The following is a 12,095-nucleotide window of genomic DNA, read 5'->3' as shown; positions in this document are numbered from 1 at the left end:
AGGACTGAAGCATCCTGGGTTCAATTTCAGTCTACAACACATGCCTGGGTTGCATGCTCAATCCCCAGGAGGGGACATGCAGGAGGCAGCAGATCAATGATTCTCTCTCCCTTCCTCTCTGAAATCAATAAAAATATACTTAAAAATACTATGAACAAGTCTGCTCCAACTAACTGGACAACGTAGATGAAATGGACATATTCCTAAAAAAATACAATATTCCAAAACTCAATCAGGAAGTATAAAAACTCCTGAATAGGCCAATAACTACCAATGAAACTGAAGCAGTAATCAAAAAACTTCCAGCAAACAAAAGCCCTGGTCTGGATAGCTTCACAGGGTAGTTTTACCAAACATTCAAAGAAGAACTGAAACTTATCCTCTTCAGATTATTCCAAAAACTTCAAGATGAAGGCACACTTCCAAGTTCTTTCTATGAAGCCAGCATTACCCTAATCCCAAAACCAGATAAAGGCACTACAAAGAAAGAGAAGTACAGGCGAATGTCTCTGATGAATATAGATGCTAAAATTCTCAACAAATTATAGCAAATCAGATCCAGCATTACATTAGAAAGATCATATACCATGATCAAGTAGTATTTATTCTGGGGATTCAAAGCTGGATCAATATCCACAAATCAATAAACGTGATACATCACATAAACAAATTGAGAGACAAAAATGAAATAATCATATCAATTGACGCAGAAAAAGCTTTTGACAAAATACATCACCCTTTCTTGACAAAAATGTTTAGCAAAGTGGGAATAGAGGGAGCATATCTCAACATACTAAAGGTCTTATGTGATAAACCTACAGCCAACATCATATTCAATGGGCAAAAATTACAACCATTTCTCCTAAGAACAGGAACAAGACAGAAATGCCTACTCTCACCACTACTGTTCATCATAGTATTGGAAGTGCTAGCCATAGCAATAAGGCAAGAAGAAGAAATAAAAGGCATCCAAATTGGAAACAAAGAAGTAAAATTATCATTAGTCACAGATTATATTGTACATAGAAAACCCTAAAGACTCCATCAAAAAATCACTAGACTTAATAAATGAATTTGGCAATGTAGCAGGAAACAAAATTAACACCCAGAAATCTATGTCCTTTTTATACACCAATAATGAACTCGCAGAAAAAGAAACTGGAAAAATAATCCCATTTACCATTGCAACAAAAAAAAAATTAAGATACCTAGGAATAAACTTAACTAAGGAGGTAAAAGACTTGTACTCAGAAAACTACAGGATGTTGAAAAACAGAGATAGAGGAAGACATAAATAAATGATAGAATATATCTTGCTCATAGATTGATAGAATCAACATCATTAAAATAACTACTACCCAAAGCAATCTATAGATTCAATGCAATCCCCAGTAAAATACCAACAGCATATTTCAAAGACCTAAAGCAAACTCTCCAAAAATTCATATGGAATAAAAAAAGACCCCGGATAGCCTCAGCAATCCTGAGAAAGAAGAACAAAGTTGGAGGGATCACAATACCAGATATCAAGCTATATTACAAAGCCACAGTTCTCAAAACTGCCTGGTACTGGCACAAAAACAGACATATAGACCAAGGAAACAAAACAGAGAACCTAGAAATTGACCCAAGCCATTATGCTCAATTAATATTTGACAAAAGAGGCAAGAGCATACAATGGAATCAACACAGTCTCTTCAATAAATGGTATTGGAAAAATTGGACAGATACATGTAAAAAAATGAAACTAGACGATCAATTTATACCATACAAAAACTCAAATTGATAAAGGACTTAAACATAAGATGGGAAACCATAAAAATTTTAGAAGAATCCATAGGCAACAAAATATCAGATATATGTCATAGCAATATATTTACCGATACAGCTCCTAGGGCAATGGAAACTAAGGAGAAAATAAAAAAATGGGACTACATCAAAATAAAAAGCTTCTGAACAGCAAAAGAAACCATCAACAAAGCAACAAGAAAGCCCACTGGATAGGAGGACATATTTGCCAATGTTATATCCCATTAGGGCCTAATCTCTAAAATTTATAGGGAACTCAAACAATTTAACAAAAAGAAGATAAACAATCCAATCAAAAAAATGGGCAAAGGACCTAAATAGACACTTTTACAAAGAGGACATAAAGAAGGCCAAGAGACATATGAAAACATGCTCAAAGTCACCAATCATCTGAGAGATGCAAATCGAAACAATAAAGAAGTACCCTCTCACACCTGTCAGAATGGCTATCATCAACAAATGAAAAAATGACAAGTGCTGGTGAGGATGTGGAGAAAAAGGAACCCTCGTGCACTGCAGGTGGGTAATGCAGACTGGTGCAGCCACTGTGGAGAACAGTATGGAGTTTCCTCAAAAAACTAAAAATGAAACTCCCCTTCGACCCAGTAATCTCACTTCTAGGAACATATCCCAAGAAATCAGAAACACCAGTCAGAAAGGATATATGCACCCCTATGTTCATAGCAGCAAAGTTTACAATAGCTAAGATTTAGAAACATCCTATGAGCCCATCAGCAGATGAGTGGATTAAAAACAGTGGTACATCTACACAATGGAATACAATGCTGCTGTAAAAAAGAAGGAACTCTTACCATTTGCAACAGCATGGGTTGACATGGAGAGCATTATGCTAAGGGAAATAAGGGAGTCAGAGAAAGATAAATATCACATGATCCCACTCATTTGTGGAATATAATGAACAACATAAACTGATGAACAAAAATAGATCCAGAGACATAGAAGCATGGAACAGACCATCCAACATCAGAGGGAATGCAGAGGAAGGGCAGGGGGTAAGAGATCAACCAAAGGACTTGTATGCATGCATATAAGCATAATCCATGGAAACAGACAGTAGGGAGGTGAGGGCATGTTCTGGGGGGTGGGAACAGCTGGGGGGAGGTCAATGGGGGAAAAAGGGGACATATGTAATCATACTTTAAACAATAAATAATTTAAAAGAAGAAATAATTATCAGGCAATTAATATTGCAATGATTTCAACTACTGGAAAATATATAGTATGTAAATGCAGTAAAATTGATGTGTACTTGGACTGAACTACAAAATAACTTTTCCTTGATTTGTCAAAAATATTTTTATAGAATCCATGTTCTTCATATTGGAATACTTGCACTAATATAAATTTTCTTAGAATAAAGCCTAGATTAATTCCTGTAGTTTTTTCCCCCCCCTCTTTTATTTTAAGCTTGTATGTGGCTGTTATAGTTAAAATATTTGTCTGTTTTCTGGAACTCACAAGTGTTTGCTGGCCATTTTAGTTGGAAGAAAGTAAAAAATAATGAGGCGATGTTGACAAAATAGTTATAAAAATGGTGTTTGTTATTTTCCCTTTTAATAAAATTAGAGATATTTTAGAAATCTTGACAAAAATGTATCTTACTTTCTACATGGATATAATAAATAGTATATTATAAACTGACCCCATTCTTTCACTTTTTTTTGCAGTCCTTTAATGTTTTAACATTTCTAAATTTAGAATTTTTGTTTTACATTATATAATCAAGTTGGATTTTTTACTATTGCAGTTTTATTATAGTAGTGAGAATTTTCATCTCATCATCAATGTGATATTACACATTACGTATCCGCTGTCTTATTTTTGGCTTTAACCCCAATGCATGTGCAGACTGACGTTCTAGAATCATTAGACTTCCCGAAAAGACACACTACAAATAAAGAACTGGAAGTTCCTGACCTTTAATATAGCTCTTCCTAAAGAAAAACTACCAAATAATTACTAAAAGATGTATGACTTTCACTTATCATTGATTTCAGATGATTACTGCCCATATAAGGAAATACAACTTTTTTGTTGTTATGTACAAAGTAATAGAGCAATCACATTGTTCCTTTGTATATTATATGCTACTAGAGGCCTGTTGCACGATATTTGTGCAAGAATAGGCCTTCCTTCCCCTGGCTTCGCTCCCGGCCACCTGGGAGCCACCAAATCCCTGCTCCCTGGCCACCTGGGAGTCACCAAGTCCTTGCTCCCGGCCGGAGAACCGCTCCTGTAGTTCTCTCCGCCCCCCTCCTTCCCACTCATAGCAGGCGTCCCACCCCGGCCAGTCGCTCCCTGCTTGCATATGCAAATTAACCCGGCATCTTTGTTGGGTTAATTTGCATACTCACTCCTGATTGGCTATGGGTGTAGAGGAGGTATGGTCAATTTGCATGCTTGTCTATTATTAGGTAAGATATTTATCAGACACTTTCTTGAGTGTATAGGTGTAATTATTTAAAACTAAAACATAAATTCTGTAAATACAACTTATATATATATATATAAATTATTTCTAATACATTATAATAAAATTGAAAATTGACAATGTATGGGGTAAAGATTCATTTATCATTATAAGCCAGAATTATTTAAACATTTTTCTACTATATTTCCTTTCTCCCCTATTCATTTTCCAAGAATTAAATCATATTCTATCAACTTGCCTATTTTGTATGCAATTCAAACATTTGTTTTCATATTTTGTAAGTCAACTCCCTTAAAATTTTACTGCTGCCTTTATTAGACTTGACTTTTATATTATTTAAGCATTAAAATCTGTATTCTTAAAAAGTCTTATTTACATAGTATTAATAACACAAAACTGGGATCCTTTATCAAAGTATTCACTTATTAATGAATCATGTGAAGGATGTGGATATTTGCTATAGTCTGCCTGCAGAGCACTAGGATATTCATATTTTACAATTTTCATCATGTGCTGTGTCTATTTGACAGGGTACTAGCCAAATACAAAATAAGATAAGAAATTTTAAAATCTGTTTATATTAAAAATTAACTGAATGGGGCCATGGCCAAGGTAGTTCAGTTGGTTAGAGTGTCCTCCCTATGCACCAAATTTTGGGTTTGATCCCCAGTCGGGCTATATACAAAAATTTAAAAATCAACTGAGAATGCAAAAATAAGTGAAACAACAAATTGTTCTCTCTATCTTTCTCTCTCTTTCTCTCTCTCTCTCTCTCTCTCTCTCTCTCTTCCTCTCTCTCTCTCTCTCTCCCCTATCTCCCTTACTCTCTCTCTCTAAAATCAATAAAAACAATTAACTGAATGGCATATACATCAGCATACATTCTATGTGCAACAAGATAAAATCTAATTTTTCTAGTTATCTGTCTCTGCCATTAAATATTTATACCATTAAATTTTTATATAATGTATGACATGAAGGTGCATATATTACTTTATAAATAATTATTTTCTCATGACTTATCTTTTTAGCAATTACAATATCTTAGCTTTATCATTTGTCTACCAGGCATACAGTTGACATTCTCATTGTCCAAATTAATCTTTTCTGATCTGTAATTCAATTTTATGTCATTTTGCATGGCAATGAATCTTTTTTAATACACATTTCCATCTAAATTCCCATGTTTTTAGACAGAAATAAATGAACAGTGTCTTTTACATTGGCCCAAAGTACATTTTGACAAATAGTCCTTTTGAGTCTAGATTCTTGCACTTGACTAATATGATTAAGTCACAAATAATACTGGGAGGGGCAACAACTTCAAAAAAAGACCACTAAATCAGTCAGTTTTATAAGTTAATTTGCAGCATCATTTTGTGTTGACATTTTAAGACTTTAGGATACTATTTTTTCCTTCATTATTTTGAAGACACTGGATTGACTCTTCCTTTTAGATTATCCAAATGCTTTAAAAATGAACTCATTTGATCTTTTGCATAACAATAATATTAACCATCTTATATTTACATAATACTTTTTATTTTGCATATGTGATACATTATCTTATCTCATTTAATCCCTGTATCAACCTTTTTTCTGTAGGTAGCATTCTCATTCTATATATGAAAATTATTAATTTTCCAAAGTTCTTACAGATAGTAGGTGATACGGTGAGAATTAGAAACCTGATGTTTTGAACTCAAATCTAGAAATCTTGCTACTAAGAGTAATCAAATAATCAAATCAATGTTTATGAAAGTCAAACCTTGGAAGGAAATTTTGAACATATGGTCTATGAAAGTATATTTTTCATATATTTTCAATTTTTATAACTCTAATTGAGCAGTGCAATAGTAATAATTTTCTGTCATTGGAAATGTGGAGGTATTATAACAACTATTTGCCCTGAATCCATTATTCAGAAGGATACACAAGGTCACTGTTGGTGACCTCCTTCCCTAAAGGTGGGGATGGATGAAGCGAATTTCTCTCCCTCTCTCTCCAGGTGGTTATACTGTTCGCACGCTGAGCTGCACAGCTTTGAAAGGGCTTGCCCTGGGATATGACTGGGCTGGATTTAGAAGAGGCTGGTCATTGAATAGCTCTGCTAATTTTTGCATCTCACAGTTATGCAGCTGACAGCCCCTTTTGGTGGGGAAAACTTGGATATATTTCAAGGTGATAGCAGTTTTGTCCCTCTGGCAGCAAGCTGCTGCAGCCAGCTTAGTCCATTATCTTCCTCTCCCACTGGATTTAATCCTGAGCAGAAGTCTTGGGCTTTTGTCAGAATAGAGGGAAAGGGATGAATAATTATTTCCCATTTGTGCTCAAAGAAAACAGAACTATACTACATAGTAGTCTTCAATTACTGAGCTGTGTTTGTCTATAGTTCCAGTGACTTATAAATTACTCTTTGTAAAATCCACTGTTTAAAATTATTATTTTAGTAATTTTATTCTTTTAATATCTCATACTTTAAGCTTTATGACACAAAACTTCGGCCATACTATTTAATAGACAGAGAGTAAAATGCAATTTTATTTTTTTAAATTTGTATTAGAAGATTTAAAAATAGAGCTGGCTGCTCTGACCAAAGTGATTGAAACACCACTGTACAACTGTGTACACGGTAATTTTTCTCAACTTGACTTCCTTAATCTCATGGGGTGGTTCTGTAAAATCAATGAAAAGTAATTAGAAATTTAACATTCTAGATGTTGTAATTACATTAATCTTTTCTTTACTATTCATTCTGTGTAATACCTCTTATAAATACTGGTATTTAATAAGCATATTTGGGAAATAAAATTTCCACAGATCCTAATTAATTAATTATGTAAAATTGTCTTAGCATATTTGGGAGCAGCATTTTCAGTTTGCTTTCCTCCATGAGCTCAACATCACTTTCACTTCCTTTCCAGCCAAAAATTCTAGTCAGAGATGAGCATTTCAATTTGCAGCTGCCAGTTTAGGGTTAAGATGTGATTCCAGGTAACAGAAGCCAATGAGAGTACACCCAGTTGATGTTTGTGACATCATCCTCCAGCCGGAGTACACAGAACAGCTGAGGTAGCGTTCAGTTTCAGCCCCAGTGCCATTATGATGGATGTTTACATCTCTTCACTGAGAGCCAATTATCTCGCTTTTGTGTGAGGCCCAAGGATCACTCATGCTGCCAGGCTGCACAGAGCACTGTTGGATCTAGCTGAATGAATTGTTTTCCCTGTCTCTGGTAAGAGCCTCTTCTGTTTTACCTTCTCTTTAAAAATAAAGGTAGATGTATGTAACAGGGGAAACAGGATGAGAAACTGCTGTCAGGGGCAAACAAGATTACTATCCACTCAGATTTGAATCAGAGAAATGTGTAGCATTATTAAAAGGAAGTAGGGATTTAGCAAAATGAACTGAAGAAGAGCATGCTAACGTGTACCTGGCAAACTAATTTGCAGTAGAAAATGAATGGCAGGCAAAATAGCTTTTCTTTAGAGAAAGGAAAGTAACTGCTATTACAGGATTGCTTTTTGAAGGTGTTTTCAAAATTATATATGGTTGTGTATACCATCTGATTAATTTCTTTTTGTTTTGCTATTAGTAGCAAAGGGTAGCGGTAGAAATGGTCAACCAAGTAGTATTGCTATAAATTTAAAATGAGTCAAACTTTGTAATTGTTAAGTGATAGTTCTTTGGGACAGTTTTCCAAAGTTGTATCTATACAGGAAAACAAAATTTACCAAGTGAGCAAAGGCTTTAGCTTCTGAAATAAAGTTATAGCACTTTGTATTTATATTTCTTATTTTCAAATGATATTAGCAAATAGGTTTAAGGAACAGCGTGGGAGTTTTTTCCCCCCTAGAATTAAGAGATGTTAGAATCATGTATTGCACTGTATGCTTTCAAATACTTAACAAAATACTGTGTTTTATGTATCTGCAGATTATGTAAACCCCGAAAAGAGAGCTTTCAATTATTTAATCATTTATAAGAAATAATCTTTACTTCTGAGGATCCTTACAGTATTGTAGCAAAACAAATATATTTACAGTTGTTGAATTGCTATGACTATAGGTGACCGAACCTGACAGGGATCCTGAAAAATCAAATACAATAAAAGCTTTTGCTTGGCAGGAGGTTTCATGCTCCCAAATGAAGAACTCAAAAACACTTTTAACTCCTCAGCTATTGTTTATTATCACAATAAATTAGCAGACAGTTGTTATTTTAAAGTTGAATGCAATGGTTTATTAGATGAAAACACAGAGCATTGTAAGTAGCTGTTAATATAACATGTTCTCTTACTAGCATCTCCATCTTTTATAGGGTAATAAAACTTTTGAATAATGATGACTCGTCTATCAGGCTTCAATAAGTTCATGCTTTTCAGATTTATTTTTACTCTGCTTTACCATCAAATATCGCTGTCTGTGCAAACCAGTAATTTGGATAATTACAAATCAGGGTTTGGAGGTGCTGAAGTTGTACTTAAAGACAACAGGCGTTTCTCAGCTGTGCCACACTTCTCCATCGCCTACTAGCCCAGTCCTGTTGGGCAGCGCTTGACATAACTGTTGTTCGATTTGTCTCCTCAGTCAATTCAGATCTGAACAAAACTGAGTTTATAGAAAGTGTCAGGTATGTATTAATGGAATCTAAAGAATTGAGCTTTGTTGTCTCAGGCAAGACAGCACATGATCCACTAAATCTCCAAAGCTTACAAATGTGTATCTGGAGTTAATTTTTTACAGGGAGATTTATATTGGTTATTCTATGAATTTCAAAAACCTAAAAATTAGAATTCAAAAGTTTGATAATGTGAACTTGAAAGAATGAGTCACTGCTTTGAAATGATTTTTTTCCCTTAAGTACTTTAAAGTGGAGTTGAATAATCCAAAGGTATTGACTCTGTCATTTTCACAGGTGATCAATCTTGACCAAGGGAAAGCATTTGTTTTCTAACAATTAATTCTGTAAAAACCTATTTCTATCATTCTGTCAGCAATGAAGAAAATCATACTCAGGCAATGAACAGTGTAGACATTTAAAGTTGCATTTTCGGCAGCGTATGAATGCTTCTCTCAGTATTAGGGTCTCTAAGCATAAACAGGCACTGCTTTGAGAGTGGTTGCAGTGGCAGAATTGCTTATCCCCTTGTTTTCCTTTGAAAAACTTTGTACAACAGGATTTGCAGGATATGATCTACCTGGATGGGGGACTTCATTGACATAAAGTTTTTACTTTTTATTTCATATTTTTGAAGAGAGCACATCAATGGGATCATAGCGGTTTCTCATGCTGCACACTCCCAGGGAAGAATTTGTAGTGCAGGAAGCCATAGGTAAAGGATTCCTGGTGCTACATGTATTTCTGTGTTTCTTGCCTCCTTTCTATCACATAGTCCTTTGTCTGAATTATGTGATTATCATTTTCTTCTTTTGCATTTTTCTCCTCTGCATTACCGAGTTCTCTGTATGTGGTACACCAAGCTAAATGTTACTAAGTGACAGGTTTTATAGGTCTTAAGAAGAGGTGGGAAAAGTGCACAGTGATAAAAAGATATATATTAACCCTTCTGAAGTTCTCTTCATTTTCCAGAGGCTGAAGGTAATATATTATTTTATTTTGAAAATTGTTCCTCAAATTATATCATCACTTATTCCAAAATAACATTTTTTTTCCCTCTAGTATGCCTTAATCCTCTCCTTGCACTTTATTTAGGTAAGCACCTTCATTGGCTTCTTTTAATTATTAAATTCATGATACCATTTAGTTTTGTACTTTCTCTGTTGAAGTATTTGGATGTGTCTTTAATTCTATGCTTGTCTTAACAGTGTGAAATTCTGGACTTCCGTGGCCAACTTTTTAGTTAAGTCAAGAATATAGTAGCTATGATGTCATCTTAGCAATTTTATGTGAATGTATAAATATTTATTTAGATGCTTATCTTATGTGCATAAACATAATATTTATATTTACTTTAAAATTTAAAAGGTGTTCACAGACATAATATCTGTTATTCTTAATAACTGGTCTGTGATAAAGTAATTGATATTATGCAGTTAATGAAGCAAAGACTCATAGTTATTAACTTGTTGCCAATGATGGCCTGATCAGTAAATCAGTAAATGAAGAAGTCAGAATTTAGAAACAGGCCTTCAAATTTCAATGCCCCCAATGAATCAATGAATCAATCAATCAACCAATCTCTCTTCTCTCTTTTCTTCCCCCATCTTCCTTCATATGTGTGGCTATTTAACTAGTTATTAATATATATTTTTTTATTATCTACTCTGTGCCAAGCACTCATCTTGGTGCTTGAATTTATTTGTAACTGAACAATATAAAAGATCCTTGTTTTTTTTTTCTGTCTGTCACGCACTTATCTTTAAATTATGAACAAAATAGAATGTATTTCAAGGTGTAGTTTAATAAAACAATAAACTTGCTAGGAAATGGGAAACAGGTTCAGAAATGGACTTACTTGTATTTCTTGTGTTTCTATGTATCAAGTTTATGTATGTTCTAACCTAAAATAGATTTGTAAGTACTTTACACTTAAGTTTTGAGAAAAATATCTATCAATTAATTATAACTCATATTTGGTTCGGAATGTAATCACTGCAACTTTACAAAACTAAAGTGCTTAAATTACAATGTATTCCAAAAAACATTTTGGACAAAGCGATTTTGTATTTGTAGGGCACATTCAAGCAATCTTGGCATATAATTTATCCTACTTTATAAAAAAGGCATTGATAGTCATAAAACAATTTTACAGTTGTTTGGCTTTAGATGGGGTTTGGGTAGTATAAACGGGAGATTAGGAAATAGATGAATTTTATATTTTCTTTTCAAATGATTAAAAATATCTTCCAAATGATAGCAGTTTGTATTTGAAAGAAGCAAAGAAGAAATAATCTAAAGTTTAACACTTATTTTTTTTCCGGTAGTTTGACATATATTACTAGTAGTGCTAGGAGAGTTAAACTGAAAATGATATTTACCACCCATTGAATTTATTTACAGATGTCCAGTGATTTTTTAAAAAGAGCCTGCAATCTAACCTCCTCAGAGAAAAATCAATCTGTACATAGAACCTATCGGTTGAAGATAAACCATTTTAGATGGTATCATTTAATTAGCTACTAACGAATCAATCTAGTGACCTACATATAAATTATAAAACAATTCAAAGTGGCCTGCACATAGTTAATTTAGCACAAATTTACTCTTATAATAGTATATAAAATTATATCCCTGATATTGAAAAATAATATTATATCCCTGAATTTATATCTTTTACTAATATGCATTTAAAATGTCCAGAATTAAGGATTGGAATTAGAATACAATAATAAAATGTCTGAATTAGCTAAATTCAAGGGATATAAAGCCATGGTTGTTTTGCAAAAAAAGTTTTACAAGACACTAGGCCTTGAATTTAGCTACTTTTACCTAACAGTATTCCAGAATTAATTTTGGTAATATTTGTGATTAATAAAATATAAACTGACATCACATGTGATTTTCAAATACAAAATCTGCTCAAAGCAGAGAATTGGTTGTTCTGCAATTCTGATTTTAAGTGCCAGGAACTGAGCACAGTATAAAGACTGTCATGGTCACAGTTTTCATTCTGAAGTGACTCTACCATTTTGCCATCACACACTATAAAACTCTCAGGGTGAACCATAGCATTTGAATCAATGTGAAAAATGTATTTTTACTAAAACAGAGTGTACATATTGATATTGCAGTCAGTCCGATGAGATACTGAGCTGGATGAGATTTATAACGTGGGTCAGAGCATTTTAAAATCTGTTGGATTGACAGGTAT

General features: G+C 33.6%; 1 protein-coding gene across 1 annotated transcript in view; it reads left to right on the top strand.

The window, feature by feature from the left end:
* The window catches only part of MGAT4C (MGAT4 family member C), a gene marked incomplete at its 3' end in the record, with an annotated part of 434,464 nt that overhangs the window by 163,308 nt on the left and 259,061 nt on the right, over nucleotides 1-12,095 (top strand). The window lies entirely within an intron of this gene.

Source organism: Cnephaeus nilssonii (assembly GCF_951640355.1).
Source record: "Cnephaeus nilssonii genome assembly, chromosome: 6".
NCBI lineage: Eukaryota > Metazoa > Chordata > Mammalia > Chiroptera > Vespertilionidae > Cnephaeus > Cnephaeus nilssonii.
Note: the sequence above shows the minus strand (reverse complement) of the source record. Positions and strands in the feature narration are given on the sequence as shown.